General features: G+C 46.0%; 1 long non-coding RNA gene across 1 annotated transcript; it reads left to right on the top strand.

The window, feature by feature from the left end:
- Positions 1 to 545: 545 nt before the first annotated feature.
- Positions 546 to 17,507, top strand: LOC136635910 (uncharacterized). Its single transcript, XR_010793448.1, has 4 exons — positions 546 to 665; positions 8,560 to 8,694; positions 14,603 to 14,677; positions 17,359 to 17,507. It is a non-coding gene; the product is annotated as an uncharacterized lncRNA (long non-coding RNA).
- The last annotated feature ends 872 nt before the right edge of the window (positions 17,508 to 18,379 follow it).

The following is an 18,379-nucleotide window of genomic DNA, read 5'->3' on the forward strand; positions in this document are numbered from 1 at the left end:
AGCCCCGCAAAGGTCGCCGTAGAATCAAGAGCCTCCGTGTGGGGCGTTGAGCTGCTAGAAATCTGGATGTCAGAGACTGAAGATCAGCGGTTGTTTTCCTCTGCCAGTAGAGGAAGAGGGACGGGCCATTTCTTACTACAGACAGTTGCCCTAGAAAAGAGCAGCAGAACCCAGAAGAGTTTTTCAGCAATTTTCAACCACTGTGCTCAAAACTTCCATGGCACATCTGTGGACCTTTCATGGCACACCAATGTGCTGTGGCACACCGGTTGAAAGTAGCTGCTCCAGGTACTAGGGCCACTGAAGCAGGGATCAGCTATCCTTTCCTGTGCCAGTTTGACAATGGAATTAATACTCCTGACCTAGAAACAAGTGGGCTTAGTTTACCCATGCAGAGTGCTGCTTGGGGATCATAAATCCTGGATGATTCTCTCCATTGTCATAGAAATGTCATGAGATAATGCTATATTTAAGTCTGCAGGGTGGGTAGTTTACCCTTGGACACATTCTTGTCCGGACAGTCATTCTTAGTGCCATCAACAAGGCATCTCTCCTTTGTCCTTCACTTTTCTTCCAGACTGTCACCCTCACTTGTATTCTCGTATTCTGGATATTGTATTCTCCGAGAGCTGAAAAGGTTCTGCTTCCAAGGTTGTTAAATTAAGGTATGTAAAGATTGTCTCCTTCCCCCCCCCCAAAAAAAAAATCATATCTTGCTTTAAAGACTGTGTTTCTTTATACTTTGCATGAAAGAGTGGGTAATTTTTTTTGTCTTGCATTTTGAAAAAGAAGTGTTTTTAGGAATAAGTTGCTCTGTTTTTCATTTTATTTCCTCTACTATGGAAGAGAAAAACAACCCCTCCCAGCCCTTGAACTGAAAAGTGTGTCTCTTTCCTGGTTTTTATATAACTCAAAGCCCTGGTTTTTATATAGCTCAAAACTCTTATGTTACAGCTGGTTTCTGGGACTCATTTCCATAAACTTACTCAATTCCAATAGGGTTCATTGTAAAAACAAGGTGAGGTGAGGCAGCAGGGTGGTTCAGATTTAAAGCCAAACCATAGTAATGCCTCACCCTAGTTCCAGATCCTGGATTCCAGGGCAAGCGCAAACCCTAGTTTTCTGGTTCACGTGAAACGGCAAACCATGGTTTGCCTCAAACCCAGATGAGAAGGAAAAAAATTGCTGCATGTAGGGAGAGGAGGGGAAGAAAAGGAGCACATAGACCTGAAGCTCCCTACTGCTTGCATATCCAAGGAAAAAATTGAAAATGGTTGGCCCAGGCATTTGAATTTGGAGACCCACCATGATCTCTGGTTAAACCAGTTTAGCAAGTTTTCATAGTCCTTCAAGGTGTATTGTAGAAAGACTGAAACTAACAGCTAGAAGCTGGATTTAGCTGCTGCAACAGAGGTATGAATGTTTTATCTGGGCAGCTACTTAATAGTGCCCACAAGGAACACAAGTCCAGAACAGTTTTGAAGCTGTTGTTAAATGGTATTTTTAAAGTAAGCTCTTTTTTTAGATGTAAAATGAGATGTGCCTAGCTACAGGGCCCTGTACAGCCCTGTAAAACTTTTTTTATACCCACAAAAATCCAAGAGCATGCGGTTGTTTTTCTTTCTGTACCATTTTCTCTATTTGACTAGATCCAACACTAGATCCATCCCTGTGCTTTGTACAGTCTTGGGGAAGCAGATGCAATTAGGACTCCTTACCAAAAGGTTTCCCATTTAATAACCTAAACGCAGAGAAAATTAGTTGTGCTTAAGACCTCATTGGGATGAATGGGATTTAATTTAGAGCCCAATTCTATCCAACTTTCCTGCACCGATGCAGTCATGTCAGTGGACATGCGCTGCATCCTGTGATGGTGGGGGCAGTCACAGAGACACCTTCGAGGTAAGGAAACATTTGTTCCCGTACCGTGGGGCTGCACAATGGCTGCATCGGCACAGGAAAATTGGATAGGATTGGGCCCTCACAGCCCAATCCTATACATGTCTAACTCAGAAGTAAGTCCCATTAGAGTCAATGGGGCTTATTCCCAGGAAAGCGTGGATAGGATTGGGCTGTGACATAGCTACCCCTCTGGAAGTCAGCACCAGAGAAGATTGCACCAGGTCCCTGCATCTTCCCTCAACTTTAACTTCCTGGATGTGTTTTCCATAATGTTCAATCTCTCAATCCAGTATATTAAAATCTGCTGAACAGACACATTGAAATATATGCTGTTGGAATAGTCAGCACTCTGAAGGCCTTAGGAGTGGACCTCAACAAGTGGGAAACCCTGGCCTCTGAGCGGCCCGCTTGGAGGCAGGCTGTGCAGCATGGCCTTTCCCAAGTTGAAGAGACACTTGGCCAACAGTCTGAGGCTAAGAGGCAAAGAAGGAAGGCCCATAGCCAGGGAGACAGACCAGGGACAGACTGCACTTGCTCCCGTTGTGGAAGGGATTGTCACTCCCAAATTGGCCTTTTCAGCCACACTAGACGATGTTCCAAAACCACCTTTCAGAGCGCGATACCACAGTCTCTCGAGACTGAAGGTTGCCAACAACATGAAATGTTTTGGAAACAATACAGTTTAAGGTGAGTAAATACAAATTAATGGGCAGAAATCCTTACGACACAATGCACCTTTCAATGCCAATGCCAATGCACCTTTCATGCTAATTGTGGAACACAGGGCTGGCACAAGACCTTCTGGTGCATGAGGCAGAATGCCAAATGCCCCCCTTCTCTTTACCCAGTTCAGAGCCAGTCTCAGCTCCACCCAGTCCCTGGAATGAAAAAGGAAGAAGGGAATTGAAGAGTGTGGCGGAGAAGTGAATGGTGAACTAGAGCATCTCCATTCTCCTCTCTGTCACACCTCCTCTTCCGCTTTGTTCCCTCCTTTCTTTTCCAATCCAGGAAGTGGGAGGACTAGGAGGAACAAGTTCTCCTTGTACCTTTATGGCAGTTTATGAATTGAGTTGCTGATACCCATCATCAACTACGCACTAGAAATAGCTCCTTTTCTTCAAAAGTTATGGCCAAAAAACCGGAAAGAAAAAAATGAATGGATCCCTATGGAAACTGAAAGTGAGCCGTATCACGTGTTTACTCATGAGCAGACGTACTTGCCTTGGTCCTTCGGAAAGGGCAGGCTGAGAGGACTCCAAGGACATCAGAATGGTCCTGATCCAATGAATGCAACCCCCAAAAACACCCAAGAAGGAGATCCCCACTCCCAGCTGCGAGTCTATTGAGCCCTATGGAAAGCAAAGCAGCCTCACGGTCATGTTTACTCTTAGCAGGCAGACGTGCCTTGGCTGGTGGTCAGGCCAGGCAAAGGGGAATGTGAGGACACCAGAATGGTCCCGATCAGATGGAGCTGGAGTGCAACAAATGCTCCAGAAGGCAGCCTCCCCCCCCCCCCCACTAAAAAGGACAAAAAAAAGAGACTTGAGTTGGTAAGGGGAAAGTTTTCTATTTCGCACTTGCAAAGCCAGGTGGGTCTTTATCTTGATATGCTTGAAACAGAAAAACTTTAAACTGGGCACTGGGAGGGCTGGAAATCTCACTGATTCTTTTTGGGGGGTGTTGTTGCAGTCAGACTACAGAGTAAGCTCCATTGACCACTATGGGACTTACTTCTGAGTAGACATGCATAGGATTGGGCTCACAGGCTGCAATCCTACCCACACTTTCCTGAGAGTAAGCCCCTTTGACCACAATAGGACTTATGTCAGAGCAGATTCACTTGGTGGAACAGGACTGGCTCCCCCTTATTTAATTATTTCTTTTATTTTAATTTAACTATTTATAATTATTTATTTTAATTTGCTTGATGATGTCACTTCTGGCCATGACATCACTTCCAATGGGTCCTGGACAGATTGTCATTCTAAAAAGTGGGTCCTGGTGCTAAAAGTTTGAGAACTGCTGCAATAAGGTGTTAGTAAGTTGACACGGTGTGTGTGTGTGTGTGTGTGTGTGTGTGTGTGTGTGAGAGAGAGAGAGAGAGAGAGAGAGAGAGAGAGAGAGAGACTCTACAGGTTTTCAAAATCATTAAAATCAGAATTTGGAGGAATAAGACCATCATGTTATATATCAATCAATGCGTAATTTCATGCAGAATGCAATGAAACAAACCACATTGAAATATCTGTGTTCTAACAAAAGGTACAGCCAAAAAACAAGCAGGGGTGGGGCAATGGTACATCACCACGCCCACCACCTGGGGCATTGCCCCGCCCATTGCATGGGGTGATGCGCAGGCCTCCCGCACCTGGTGATGCGAATCCTAGTGACGCCACTGGACTGCTCCAATTCCTTGTTGCCTTCTCACAGCATTTTGATTTCAAGTTTAAGAAACCCGTCCCTTCCTCTATTTTCTAGGTTTTCCTCAACCCTCTCATGCCGTAGGGACGAGAACTTGCCTCCTGCCTGAGCCTTACCAATGCAAGAGTGATAGGAACACATGCACAGTTAAGTCCGAGCATTTTGTGTTCACTTCAACAGTTTACCCACGGTCTATTTTAAAACCCATTACTTGCATTCAAGTATAAACAGTTTATTAAAAGAATTAGCCTCAGACGTTCTCATTAAAACAGAAACACATCTTCTGAACGTACTGTGAGATATGCAAGAACTCTGGAATTAATGCTAGAAACCAAACAGAAATATTAAGTGCTTCGACGCAAACTAATTTCTGAGTAATTTCATAAGAACATAAGAAGAGCCCCACTGGATCAGGTCCAGGGCCCATCTAGTTCAGCTTCCTGTATCTCACAGTGACAAAATACCTGCGCTCTGTTCCCACTTCCTTACATCTGGCATTCTGGGGTAGCCTGCTTCTAAAACCAGGAAGTTGCATTTACCCATCATGGCTTGTAACCTGTCTCCTGGATAATAGGGTGCTAGATATTGGTTGTTGTTGTTGGCAACCTTCAGTCTCGAAAGACTATGGTATCGCGCTCTGAAAGGTGGTGCTGGCACAGCGTCTAGTGTGGCTGAAAAGGCCAATCCGGGAGTGACAATCCCTTCCACACTGGGAGCAAGTGCAGTCTGTCCCTGGTCTGTCTCCCTGGCTGTGGGCCTTCCTTCCTTGCCTCTTAGCCTCAGTCTGTTGGCCAAGTGTCTCTTCAAACTGGGAAAGGCCATGCTGCATAGCCTGCCTCCAAGCGGGCCGCTCAGGGGCCAGGGTTTCCCACTTGTTGTTTCCTAAGGCCTTCAGATCCCTCTTGCAGATGTCCTTGTATCGCAGCTGTGGTCTACCTGTAGGGCGCTTTTACCCCTAGATATTGGTACATCACCCAAAATTTCAAGGTAAAAAAAAAACATTGCTTTGGGGAGTTTTCAGACAATTCTTGTATTTACTGAATATGTGAAGGGACAGTAGGGTTGCACACACCAACCATGCTTCTGGGCACCTGCACATTCTCAGCATTTGCACAAGGTAGTTGTTGATGTAGAGAGGGGTGGCCCATGTGATGTTGAATCCTCACCAATCCAGCATGCCAAATGACATGGAGCATCCCCTCCCTAATTAGTTCCACCATGCACACACAAACTTTGAACATCTGGACACCTGGGGGCAAGGCTAGTGGTTGGAATACCACTGCCTCCTTGCATGATCAATGAAGGCAAGAAAAGTATTGGCTGAGTTAGGTTCTCCTTCTCAAAGGGAAGGAGAAAAATATCAGAATGAGGAGCTAGAGGCAGGGGGACAACTTAGTTTCTGCAGGTCCCATTCCCAGCCTTCTGTCATCATCCTCAAGTAGAACTGCCCCTGTTCTCTCCTTAGAACATAAGAACATAAGAACAGCCCCACTGGATCAGGCCATAGGCCCATCTAGTCCAGCTTCCTGTATCTCACAGCGGCCCGCCAAATGCCCCAGGGAGCACACCAGATAACAAGAGACCTGCAAGGCTTCCTGGGAATTGTAGTTAAGAACATAAGAACAGACCCACTGGATTAGGCCATAGGCCCATCTAGTCCAGCTTCCTGTATCTCACAGCGGCCCACCAAATGCCCCAGGGAGCACACCAGATAAGAAGAAACCTCATCCTGGTGCCCTCCCTTGCATCTGGCATTCTGATATAACCCATTTCTAAAATCAGGAGGTTGCGCATACACATCATGGCTTGTACCCCGTAATGGATTTTTCCTCCAGAAACTTGTCCAATCCCCTTTGAAAGGTGTCCAGGCCAGATGCCGTCACCACATCCTGTGGCAAGGAGTTCCACAGACCAACCACACGCTGAGTAAAGAAATATTTTCTTTTGTCTGTCCTAACCCGCCCAACACTCAATTTTAGTGGATGTCCCCTGGTTCTGGTATTATGTGAGAGTGTAAAGAGCATCTCCCTATCCACTCTGTCCATCCCCTGCATAATTTTGTATGTCCCAGTCATGTCCCCCCTCAGGCGTCTCTTTTCTAGGCTGAAGAAGCCTTTCCTCATAAGGAATCATCTTAGTCGCTCTCTTTTGCACCTTTTCCATTTCCACTATGTCTTTTTTGAGATTATGTTATGTTCTTCCAGTTTCCTTATGTTCCTTATGTTCTTCCAGTTTCAACACCCCCCCTTCTTTAGGAGAGAGTCATAAGAAATGATACAGTGGTGTAGCTAATGTCTCTGGCACCTGGGAGTACAAATTTTTTAACACCCCCCAAAACAAAATCAAATTTAACACACACATCCTAATCACATCCAGATACATCCTCCAGGTGGTCTGCAGCAAATTGGAAGTACCTTTCTAAGGTCTCCAGGAGGCCCTCTACGGCCTTCTGAGGTTCTGGCTCCACCTTGGGATCCACTGTCAAAGATGTGGGTTGGCACAACCTCAAGGCATTGTACCTGGGGCAATGTACCTCCCTGCCCCCCTTAGTTATGCCACTGGCTGGATACCAGCAAAAATACAAGAACATATGGGAATGGGAGCAGTGATCAGTGATAAAATTTATAAGAATTGTTACTATTTCTTCAGTGCCTAGAAAACAAGGTGCTGCACATGCATAAAATTAATTTTGACAAGTTTCTGTTCAATTAGAAAGAGTTTGCATCTCAACTACTGCCACGCACTACCCTCTACTTCTCTAGGCATCCTCCTTGGGCTCCAGGGGTATGAGTCTCAAGATGCCTGGCAGCCCTACACAAAGGGACAAGGGACAAGCCCAGGGGCTTGTCAGATTGGGCACTGGCCAAAGGCCCACTTGTCTGGGCCAGCAACAGTACCCTCCATTCCAGTTGTGATGGTAGTGTAGAGTAGACCACTGGAGATACCATGAGGGCTTTGCACCAGGGCCCCCAGGAACCTGGTACCAGCACTTCTGAATTCTACACAATTGCTCCAGCACTGGCTCTTATGATCTGTATGGGGATAATTAGAGCAAGAAATTGGGACTACTGAAGTGAACCAGTTTCATCAATCATTGCATTGGAACACCCATTTGAAAATGGTTTCTGTTTAATCCCCAAGTATTTGGGCATGATCTCAAAAGAGCCTGCGGCCGTTTCCAAAACAAAGTGTGGGCTACACAGCAGCCAAGTCCTTTTGGCAGCTAGTGAGTTGAAATGGATGACAGCCAAGAGTAGCTGCATTGTTCACCTCTCTCTTTCCTCGTCCCCTAAGACCGCGACTGGTCTCTTTCTGCTTTGGTAGATATTTTGGCTCCTCTCTTGTAGATCACCAAATAGGGAGGCAACTTCAGAAGAAAATCCTCTTTGGTCAAATAAATGTGACTGTTTTAATTTACTTAATTGATTGATTTGATTGATTTTAATTGATTGATTTGTATGGGGGTATTAAAAATTTTCCCGCTTGATGATGTCATTCCCAGCCATGACATCACTTCCAGGTTAATGACATCACTTTTGGTGGGTCCCGACAGATTGTCATTCTAAAAAGTAAGTCCCAGCGCTAAAATGTTTGAGAACCACTGCCTTATTGGTTCCCTGCTGTGTCGTAATAACACTTTATTGGCTCTGAGAACAATCTGTCTCAGTTTAGGAGTTAAGGATATCCCCTTTTTGTTACATAAGGCAGTTGTGTTTTCTTTTTCTGGTTAATTGGCCATAACTTGATAGAATACAGATATTTCAACATGGTTTGTTTCATTGTAGTATGCACTGAATTACCTAGAGAATGATGTATAACGATGGTATTATTCGAAAATGCCAAGGTTTTCAGAATTTTGGCCAGTGGTGGTGTCACCACCACCCCTGAGGCTGTCACCTGGTGCAGTCTGAACCTCCTGCACCTCCTAATGATGGCATTGGTGGCAGGTTGGAGGGAGGTGGCAACGGACTTGGGGTGAAAGGTATCCCTCAGACCCTACACAATCTGCTACTGATGCAACCTACATCAGGTGGCTGCATGCATGGATGGTCTGGCAGTGGCTGCAAACCTCTGAAAGTTGGGTTCAGCCTTTGGCAGGCTTCTAGGAGAAAGAATATCCTTCCCTGGAGGCAGTCAAAGGGTATCTTTCTGTGTGCACCTTTGGGAAGATGTGACATTCTTTTTGTGCTGTCTGTGAAGGCTGAACTTAATGCACACTTGGCATTGTCATTCTAGCAGGAAGGAGTCCTCGGAAGCACCCAGCATGGAAACCCGAACGTTATTCCATCACAGAGAAGAGGAGCAAAAGGAAGAGAGGAAACGACATTTGCAAATGACCTCTGAAACCCGAAAGACAAAGTTCAGGACCAGGTGGGCCAAGCCGTTGAGGAAAGGGTGCAACCAGCTGTTAGGAAAGAGAGCTTGGGTTGAATGAGAACCATTGGGGAATCAACCTTGTGGGTGCATGAAGGATCAAAAAGATGCTCGTGAACAGTGCTACATACTCTCAATGTCAACGTGGGATTATCAGGATTCAGACATGAACGTCAGCATTAACCAGAGGCTGCAAATTCAGTACAACATATCCAGAGAATCATTTTTATATTGCCCAGAATTAATGATTTTGCCCTGATTTTGCCGTGTGGTCCTCCGCACTTCCCAAGTGGGTTTTCTTTAAATGAAAGAGGAGAGGAGACCTCTAGTGAGGACAATTGTCTCTCACTAATCTACTACCTGCAGCTACCACTTCAGTCAATCTCATGAATGGGTCAGCCCTTTATTTATGTAGAGCATCAATGGAAGCCAAGAGGTACTCTTGCAAAGTAGCAGAACCACTGAGCCACATCAGGTCACCAGAGAAAGGTCCTTCACGCTCCCCCAAGGGGTCTTCTGCAGTCTCATAGGTACTCTCTCCCCCTCTCCCCTTCCTTCTCTCTCTAGATCTGTCTCTTTCAAATGTCAAAACTGCTTCTGCACAGACAAGTTAGGTCCAAACTACATGTTATAGTATGACTCTCCTTCATTGCAGACTTTCAAGCACAGGCTGGAGGGCCACCTGGCAGGGAAGCTATAGTAGTTGCCTACACTGAGCAAGAGGTTGAGCTAGATGACCTCCAAGATCTCATCCAACTTTGACATTCTATGAATCTAAGTAAAACCATAGTTTGTTCTACATTTTAATAAAGCACGTAGCTACTGGAGCAGGGGCAACAGAATCAGGACTGGGACCACTGCATGCATGGAGGGGGACTTTAACCCTTTTGCACTATGCCACAACCCTGATCGTGATCAGCACCCCTCTTCCAACTGCTTTTAACCCCAGAAAATTGAAACCTTAATTTGGAGAAGGAAACGTAGCAGATACCCTCCCTCCTGCTTAACAATCAAAGCAAAAGTGGTCTTCCATTCCAGGTGTACAACAGAGCTGGTGGTTTCCCACTACTTCCTTTTCCCACAGACAAGGAACAAGACACAGACAGTTATTGTTGGCTGGGAGGGAAGTGCCTTTTGCCCACAATGATGTATAGAGGCATCGTGAGTTTCCCCCTCCCCATCCCCTCGTGAGTTTCCCCCTCCCCATCCCCTCGTGAGTTTCCCCCTCTCATCCCCTCATACCACAATGTAGGGAAGTTCAGTGGACGAGCACCTTACGCTGGAGCAATTGTTCAAGACAGCCTTTTAATAGTCATGGAAGTGAGGGCCAGTGAGGTGTAGTTGTGCAGGGCCAAGCTGGCCCAAGCTGGGTTGCCAACCCTGGCTGAAGCTAATTAATTAATTAATTAATTGACAGTATTTATATACCGCTTTTCAACTAAAAGTTCACAAAGCAGTTTACAGAGAAAAATCAAATAACTAATGGCTCCCTGTCCCATAAGGGCTCACAGTCTAAAAAGATGCAAAAAGAACACCAGCAGACAGCCACTAGAAAAGACACTGCTGGGGTGAGGTGGGCCAATTACTCTCCCCCTGCTAAAAAGAGGAGCACCCACTTGAAAAAGTGCCTCTTACCCAATTAGCAGGGGTTAGCTATTCCTGGATGTTTTTTTTCTTTTGGGGGGAGGGGTGGGGGAGGGAGGCAACATGATGCACCATCAGGGAGGACCTGTTATCATCTCCTGGATTGTTTCAGTGGTCACCTGGGAGGCTGACTACTTGAGATGCTAAGCCAATCCTGGAAGGATGAGGACCTACTAAGATGTCCTGACATCTGAGGTGACATTCCAAATATCATCCTCCTTTACTCAGTGGCACACCAGGCATCACTTCTGCTGCCCCTCCCTTTTTCCATTCCCAGGATTTGAAAATGAACAGGGAAATGAAGCAGAAGAGGAAGCATGGAGGAGAGAAGAATGGTGGGTAGAGCATCTTGGACGCTCTAGCCCACCATTTGCCTCTCCTCCACTCTTCCTCTTCTGCCTGGTTTCTTTCCACATCTCAGGAGTGGGAAGAGGAGCAGCAATAGGGGTGCCCCCACCAATCCACCACCTGATGTAACGACCTCACAGCTCAATCTTATGCATGTCTACTCAAAAGTAACTCCCACTGCCCTCAATGGGTTTTACTCCCAGGCGAGTGTGTCTAGGATTGCAGCCAAAGTCAGCTTCATGGGTGAGCCACTGCTAAGTAATTTAAGAAGACAGACACACCTTTTCAAACACCAACAAGTGTGTCACATGAGAAACTACACCTGTTGTATCTCCTACACTGCCACTAAAAGGTGGAAAGGCTGGCCAGCTGCATTCTGCAAAATGGTGCTAGGGTGGACCAGCAAAGCTGTGCAAGTCCCATATCAAAATGGAGTGTGCAGCAGCAGAAAAGTGACAGAGCTTTTTCCAGAGAGATGTGCATGTGAGGGGGTCTTCCATGCTTGGCCACGTGTGATAACTTGAAGGAGGTGAGTAATCACCCCCAGGTCTGGGGATGGGTAGCCATTTATGGCAGACAGGAGAATTGCATTGCGGGCTACCACCAGCACCACAGTCTCCACTATTATCATTGTTCATAGCTGGGGTCAGCAGTTGGCCATGGCCAAGCATTAGCAAGTAGTCACTGTCTCCCACCTTTCCTTCAAGTGCAGGCACATGAGCTGTGACCTACAAGAGTATTAGCAGCATGTGTTGATGCACGTGTCGATTTCACAAGTACAGGAACTGAAAGATGCTGTCTGGAAGTAACAGCCTTTGATCTGTTCTCCTACCCTCTGTGGTTTTTCAATAAGAAAGGTTGTGGTTTTTCTATAAGGAAGAAGTGCACTTTCTACATGCACAGAAGCACTGGCTCCATTTTTGGAAGTCTCTATTGGATAGGAGGGCCTATGAATAGCCTCTTGCCTAAGGGGACTGGAGCTGTTGCCCATTTCCCCATGCATGTGATGTTTTCTGTGTGTGAAACAGCCCAAAGCCCCAGCTGTCCTATTGGGGCTGGCCCATCTGTGAGGCCAGTTGATGCAGCCACCACAGGCAGCAGATTGATGGAGGACAACCACATTATCCTTCCACTCCCCTCTTCACCCTCCCAAATGCTGCCTCCCTTTCCTGGTGATGTGCCAGCCTCTGCTCCTCCAACTCCCTGGATTGGAAAAAAAGGGGGGAGGGAATGACCTGAAGAGGAACTGTGGAAGAGAGTGGAGGGTTGGCGCACTGACACTCTAGATCAGGGGTGTCCAAACATTTTGGCAGGAGGGCCACATCATCTCCCTGACACTGTGTTGGGGGCCAGGAAAAAAAGAATTAATTTACATTAAAAATTTGAATAAATTTACATAAATGAATTTATTAGAGATGGAACTTATATGAAAGAATGAAGGTCTTGCAGTAGCTCAAGGCCTATAAAAGGCCTTGCACAAAGCATGGCCAACCTTTCCTTTGCTGCCACTGCTGCATCACAGATGTGAAACAGCAAGTAGTGGAGGGAGCCCTTGTCCCATAGCTCAGCTGGGAGGTCAAATAGTTGTCCTCATGCTGAGAGCAGTTGCATCAGGCCAGCAGAGGTTCCAGCAAGTCTCTGGAGGGCCAGAGGCTCATTGGAGACTGGGGGCTCCCCGAGGGCCTGATAGGGAGTCCCGGAGGGCCGCAAGTGGCCCCCGGGTCGGGGTTTGGGCACCCCTGCTCTAGATCAGTGTTTCTCACACATTTAGCACCGGGACCCACCGGGACAGAATGAGAATCTGTCAGGACCCACCAGAAGTGATGTCATGACCAGAAGTGACATCATCAAGCAGGAAAATTCTAAACTATCCTAGGCTACAATCCTACCCACACTTACCCAGGAGTAAGTTTCCCTTACTATCATTGTTAAAAGAATATACGTAGTAGTTTGTTAAAAATACAGGTCTATAATATTTCCCCAGATGCAGTCACATATCATGGTAGCATCAAGTCTATTAAAAATGAAATATTGAAATGAACAGGGAGCCACTGAAATTGCCTCGCGACCCACCTGGTGGGTCCCGACCCACAGTTTGAGAAACACTGCTTTAGATCATCTCCTCTACACTTCCTCTGCCCCTCCACCCCCCTCTTCCTTTTCAAGTCTGGAGATTGGGAGCAGAAGAGGCTGGCAGATCACTGAGTAAGGGGGGGCAGCATTTGACTGCCTGCCTCAGGCTCCACAAAGTCTTGGGCAGATTGTGTTTTCTATTCTTCTAAGCTTATTGGTAGGTTGACCATATTGCTGAATGTTTAAATTTTTTTCAAAAAGATGGTTCTGGTAATCTAATATTTAATCTAAGCATTTACAGAAATGAAAAATGAACATGTCAACACATCAACTTATTCTAATGATCATCTTGTCATTTTCTCCAAGGCTAAATTTAATTTTAGATTGAATTAGTTTGATTCAGCACACTTCTGATAGAACCAGATGATCAAACATTTTTTACTCAAAAAAACCCAGACTGTTATACACTAAACCAGTGGTTCTAAAACTGTGAGTCCAGGACCCACCAGTAGGTCATGACCCAATTTTTCGTGGTTCACAAAACAGACAGGGCAGATTAGGTCAGAGGCGGCACTAGGGTTTGTGCTACCCGGTGCGAGAGCTCATTGAGTCACCCCCATGATGGACCTCCTCCTGTACCAGACCATGCAGACTAAATTACAATATCATACCCACAAACCTAAATGCAGTGGCATCACCTATTAACTTTATTTATTTTAATATATAACAGTACAAGTCACCCAACAAATCAGTAACCAACAAAAAGACCAGTGGCCAACTTGATGACACTCACACAACTGAATAAGAGTTCTAGAATTGGCTCTGGTACATGGAAATGAAAGCTGATTCATACTAAAACCTTACCAGTTCCCTGCTGAGTCATCATAACACCCCATTGTCTCGCAGAATAATCAGCATCATTGCTTAGTTTTGAGTTAAAGGAATGCACTTTTTGTTACATAAGGCAGTTGTGTTTTCCTTTTCTGGTTATTTGTCCATAACCTTTGATAGAATACAGATACTTCAAGGCATGATGGTATTATTCGAAAATACCAAGATTTCACAATTTTGGTTAGTAGTGGTGTCACCCCACCCAGTGCATCACCTGGTGCAATCCACATATCCCACATCTCCCTAGCAATGCCACTGGATTAGGCTATGTGCATCAAGGGTTAAACAACTACTGGAGGGCCCAGTTACCATTATAGCCATACCCCTTGGCATTTATAAATCAGGCAGCATCCTCTAGGGCAGGTCTCTCCAGACCCCGGCCCGGGGGCCAGATGCGGCCCGCAGTGAGCCTCTATCCAGCCTGCATCTAGCCTCTCGTCCCCTGAAGCCTCTGGCCCACTCAACTGAACATGACCAGAGGTGTGCTCTGGTTGCGTCTGGAGGCTGTTCTGAGGGCCGTACAGGTTGAATGAATGAGTCCATTCATTCATTTATTCACTCATCTAAGTTTCATCTCTAATTTATTTATTTAAATTTTATATTTCAATGTTTTTCCTGGCCCTCAACACCGCGCCAGATATTTGATGTGGCCATAAAGTTTGGAGACCCCTGTTCTAGGGCCTGTAAAAGGTTTAAGAACCACTGCACCAAAATATTCAATATTAAATACTTAAAAACAAATCCTGTGGTTGTTTCACTGGCATCTGTTGTTTTGTTAATAGACAGTAGTGGATATTCTGGGCACAGCCTTCCTTGCAGAATGTAGCACTTACAAAGCTGTCTCATGTTCTTTCTCTTCCCTGCCCTTGCAAACTTGGCAATATTAATCTACAATACTTCATTCATTTTGATCCAACATCTCACGCTCATGGATTTCCATACGCGACAGTGAGGAAGAAGAGGGATTCACGCTTTTGGATTTGTCCATCGCATCGGCCCTTGCTTTGACCTCAGAAGCATCACGGTATGCCCAGTGCTTTATCACACAAATGTTTTCCTCAAATCTAAAGCATGAGTTTAATTAGAATCGCCTGTCTTAATAACGCAACCATCTGTGTAAGTTTGCACAAAATCTGAAGAATGGCTATTTTCGTCTTCATACAGATGTTCTATTTTTGCTGTGTTTTCTAGCAAAGTTCTTACCCAGGGCCTAGGAGAGGGCCTAGGGCCTCTCACCTGCTAGGAGAGGGGGGTAAAGGGGGTAATTTGGCCCAGGGTCAGAAAGGGGGCCCAGAAGCCAAAGAAGGGGGCCCAGAAATTTCCTGGGATCTTACATTTTCCAATCTCACTCAGACTCACTGCCCACACAGGATGCACATGGCAGCAACTACTGCCAGAAACCACATGAACCAGGCCCAGGAATGCATACATTCCTTAACAGTGTCACATCTGGCAGGAAGCTGGCCTGCTCCAGGAGCTCTTTGGCTTGTGGATCTGCTTACAATAGATGGGAGTTCAGAGACACAGCTGCAGGGCTACAGCTGCTGCAGAAGTGGTGCCCACCCTCACTGCCCCCTCACTCTGTTTCACCTCCTCCATCTTTGGGAAGGGGCCCCCAAAGAAACTTTGTACCCCTGATAGAATTCCTCTTGGAGGCTCTGTTCTCACCTGTGTGGCCTGGACTGCACTCATCTTTTAATAAACTCTTTATTGTGTTTTATATAATGCAATTATAATGGATTGCAGTTACAAGTTACAGTTACAATCGGTGTCAAAATCAGTGTTTACAAAGTTAACGGGGGGAAAAAAGCAAAAAGGAAGATGAAAAGTTTCATCATAACTTGAAGATAAGGTACGTGACCAGTCAAGGAGTTCTGGTTAACGCCTAGTGCCTCAAGTCCAGAAAGCAAGGATGTTCACCTCTGAGTACTTTTGCCACATAAAAAGCAGAACTGATCTCTCAGACTGGGCTCTTGCATGAAAACACATTTGTGGTAGGAGCCCCAGCCCCGTTTTAAGAAGCAGACTGGTATACCAACCCACAAACAGATCTACCTGCTGGTGCTCCAGACTGCCACAAACCACTCCTACCCATGAGCAGATCTACCTGTGCATAAGTGTAGCCCTACCATCTCAGCCTGCAGGGCCAGCTTGAAGCTAATTTCATCAATTGCTTCCAATTGGGCCCCGAGTCTAAAGGGGCCGTGTACTAGGCAGTGGCAGACCTCCCCAGCCCCGCGCTCCAGGGCAAAGGTCCGCAAAGGCACCCCCGTGGGATGTTGTGTCCCCCCCGCATGCAAATCTGCCCCCCCCCCCACTTTCCTGAGGCTTCCAGAGCCTCGCGCAACCATAGACTGCACCGGGGAAACTTCCTGAGGCTTCCCCAAGACTTTAAACTGTGCTTCCAGAAAAACGGAAGCATAGTTTCAGACCCCGTCGGGAGCCTCAGATAGGCTTCCGCTGGGTCCTAAAGGCTCACGCCCAGAGCATTTGCCCCATCCTCTACAATGGGAGGTCCACCACTGGTACGAGGGTAATCTACTGTAGTCTTGTCAAATACACCCAGCAACACATTGCAATGGACATTTTGAATTTTTTAAACAAAAATAAATAAAATTAAATTCATATTTTTAGTAAATCATTTCACAGTCACTAAAACAAGTGGTCTTGTAATTATTTTCCTTTCTAAGGAAATCTATACCAGTGCTTCTCAACATTTTTCCTCCATGTACCACTTCATATGTTCACCTATTCAAAGTTCCATGACAAGTAGCTACCTCTGGGTTGGGAGGCCAGATACAAAGCAACAAACACCAGTAAGAGGCTCAGGGTAGACAGGAGGGCTTTCTTGACCACCGAAAAGCCTGCTTTGGAACTCTGCCCACTGAGCCTAGCCTCCTACCACTGTTCGTTGTGTCGTGTTCCTGGTCTTGCTGCTGGGTAGCAGGTGATCAGGGATCCCTTGAGTACCACCAGACAACAAGTACCACTGGTGTTACCTGTACCACTGATCTACACGTTTTGCTTGTTCACTTGTATGCTTACATGTCTGCAGTGTTATATTAAAACGTGCTTAGTTCCATTTGGTCCATTAACTCACATGCACTGTTTAAGCAGATTGCTTTCCACAGGGATAGAAAGTCTCTGTATTTATAAATTGTAAAAATAAATAAATTGTGAATAAAATAAATTGTATTTATATCTCTAAGATTCTGCAGACCTTAGCTGTGAACCTGGGGCCCTGCTAAACTGTTTCCAGTTGGGCCCTGCAGCTCCCAAGGCCACTCCTGTCAGCCTGTCATTTGAAGTGGCAGGGAGTGGCTGTTATTAGGGAGCAGATGCTACGATGGGGAAGAATGTCAGGGTCAGCTGGAGTCCTTCCAGATCTGCTTGCAGAGAATGATTTCTTTGGCTGAATCCTTCTCAGCCTCCATTCCAAATGTCAGGCTGGAGCACCTGCCTGCTAAGTGTTTCTGGGCATCTGTATACACAAAGCAAGGCTTAAGAGGCAGGTGTTTAGCCAACTTCATTTGGAAGTATGTTGAAGTACAGATTGCACACAGAACAAGGCCATGCAGGGATATCTGGGGGCAAGGAGGCGTGACGAGAAGAGAAGAGAAAATAAAATTAAAAACAAGAAGGTGAGCAGGAAATGTATGTCAGCCTGGAAAACCGGTTGCTGTATTTTTATGGTTCTGTCCCCAGGACCACAAAGGTGAAGCAAGAGGCCCTGGAGCTAGAGGAAAGGGGACAGAAAAGAGTTCGGTTTGGGAATGACATGGAAAAGCTGGAGAAAGCCGTCATTAAGCACTGCCGCTTCTTGCGTGTAAGGGCAGACAAGAAGGCCCTCCGGAGAAAGGTAAGGGAGTCTCAAACAGTGGCGCAGGTAATGTAAGCATAGCCCAGTGCCAAGCGAAAAATGATGCCTCGGAAGTGACGTCACTTCCGGAAGTGACATCACGACCAGACATTGAAAAAAATTGAAAAATCGGGCAGTTGCATAGCTAATGCGACTGCAACCCGGGTCAAAGAAGATTTTGTATCCCCCATGACAAAATCAAATTTAATTTATTAAGTAAATCAATAAATAAAAAGCTTTCTGGTTAATTGGCTATACTTTTTGATAGAATACAGAAATTCCAGTGCTGTATGTTTCATTGCATTCAGAATTAAATTACCTTTCCAATGATATATCACATGATGGTATTATTTGTACATACCAGGGTTTTCACAGTTTTGGCCACTAGTGTCAAGCTCAGCTTGTTGCCCCCCTAAAGCTAGCCGCCCATTGCAGTTGCTAACCCCTGCGCCCCCTCAGCTATGCCACTGGTCTCAAGTGCCTTGACATGGTTTGTCTGAACTCCAGATTCGACAGGGGTGAAGCGGGCCTGCTTTTCATCTCATCCAGCAACGAACAATGATGTGAAATTCAGTGGGTGGACTTGAAGCAGGTATGGAGAGTCAGAAAAGCCTCTAGGAACCATTCAAGCATAATGTCTCACCCACAGTCATCCATCCTTTTGGGCTGGTCCAGGAAGTTGTAAATTCCTCCATGCAGAGCAGCCTCAAGGCCCAGTTTCACAAAAGAGGTGGGTATCTGACTCAGCAGGTTCTTGGACGCAAGTATTGCTTCCCAGCAGTGATCTGCATTAGTGCAGTGGTGCGAAAAGTGTGCCTGTATCCACACGGGAGCTGCGTTCCGAAGGCTGCTGAGGCTGGGTCACTC

This window comes from Tiliqua scincoides, unplaced genomic scaffold (genome assembly GCF_035046505.1).
Source record: "Tiliqua scincoides isolate rTilSci1 unplaced genomic scaffold, rTilSci1.hap2 HAP2_SCAFFOLD_130, whole genome shotgun sequence".
In the NCBI taxonomy this organism is placed as follows: Eukaryota; Metazoa; Chordata; class Lepidosauria; order Squamata; family Scincidae; genus Tiliqua; species Tiliqua scincoides.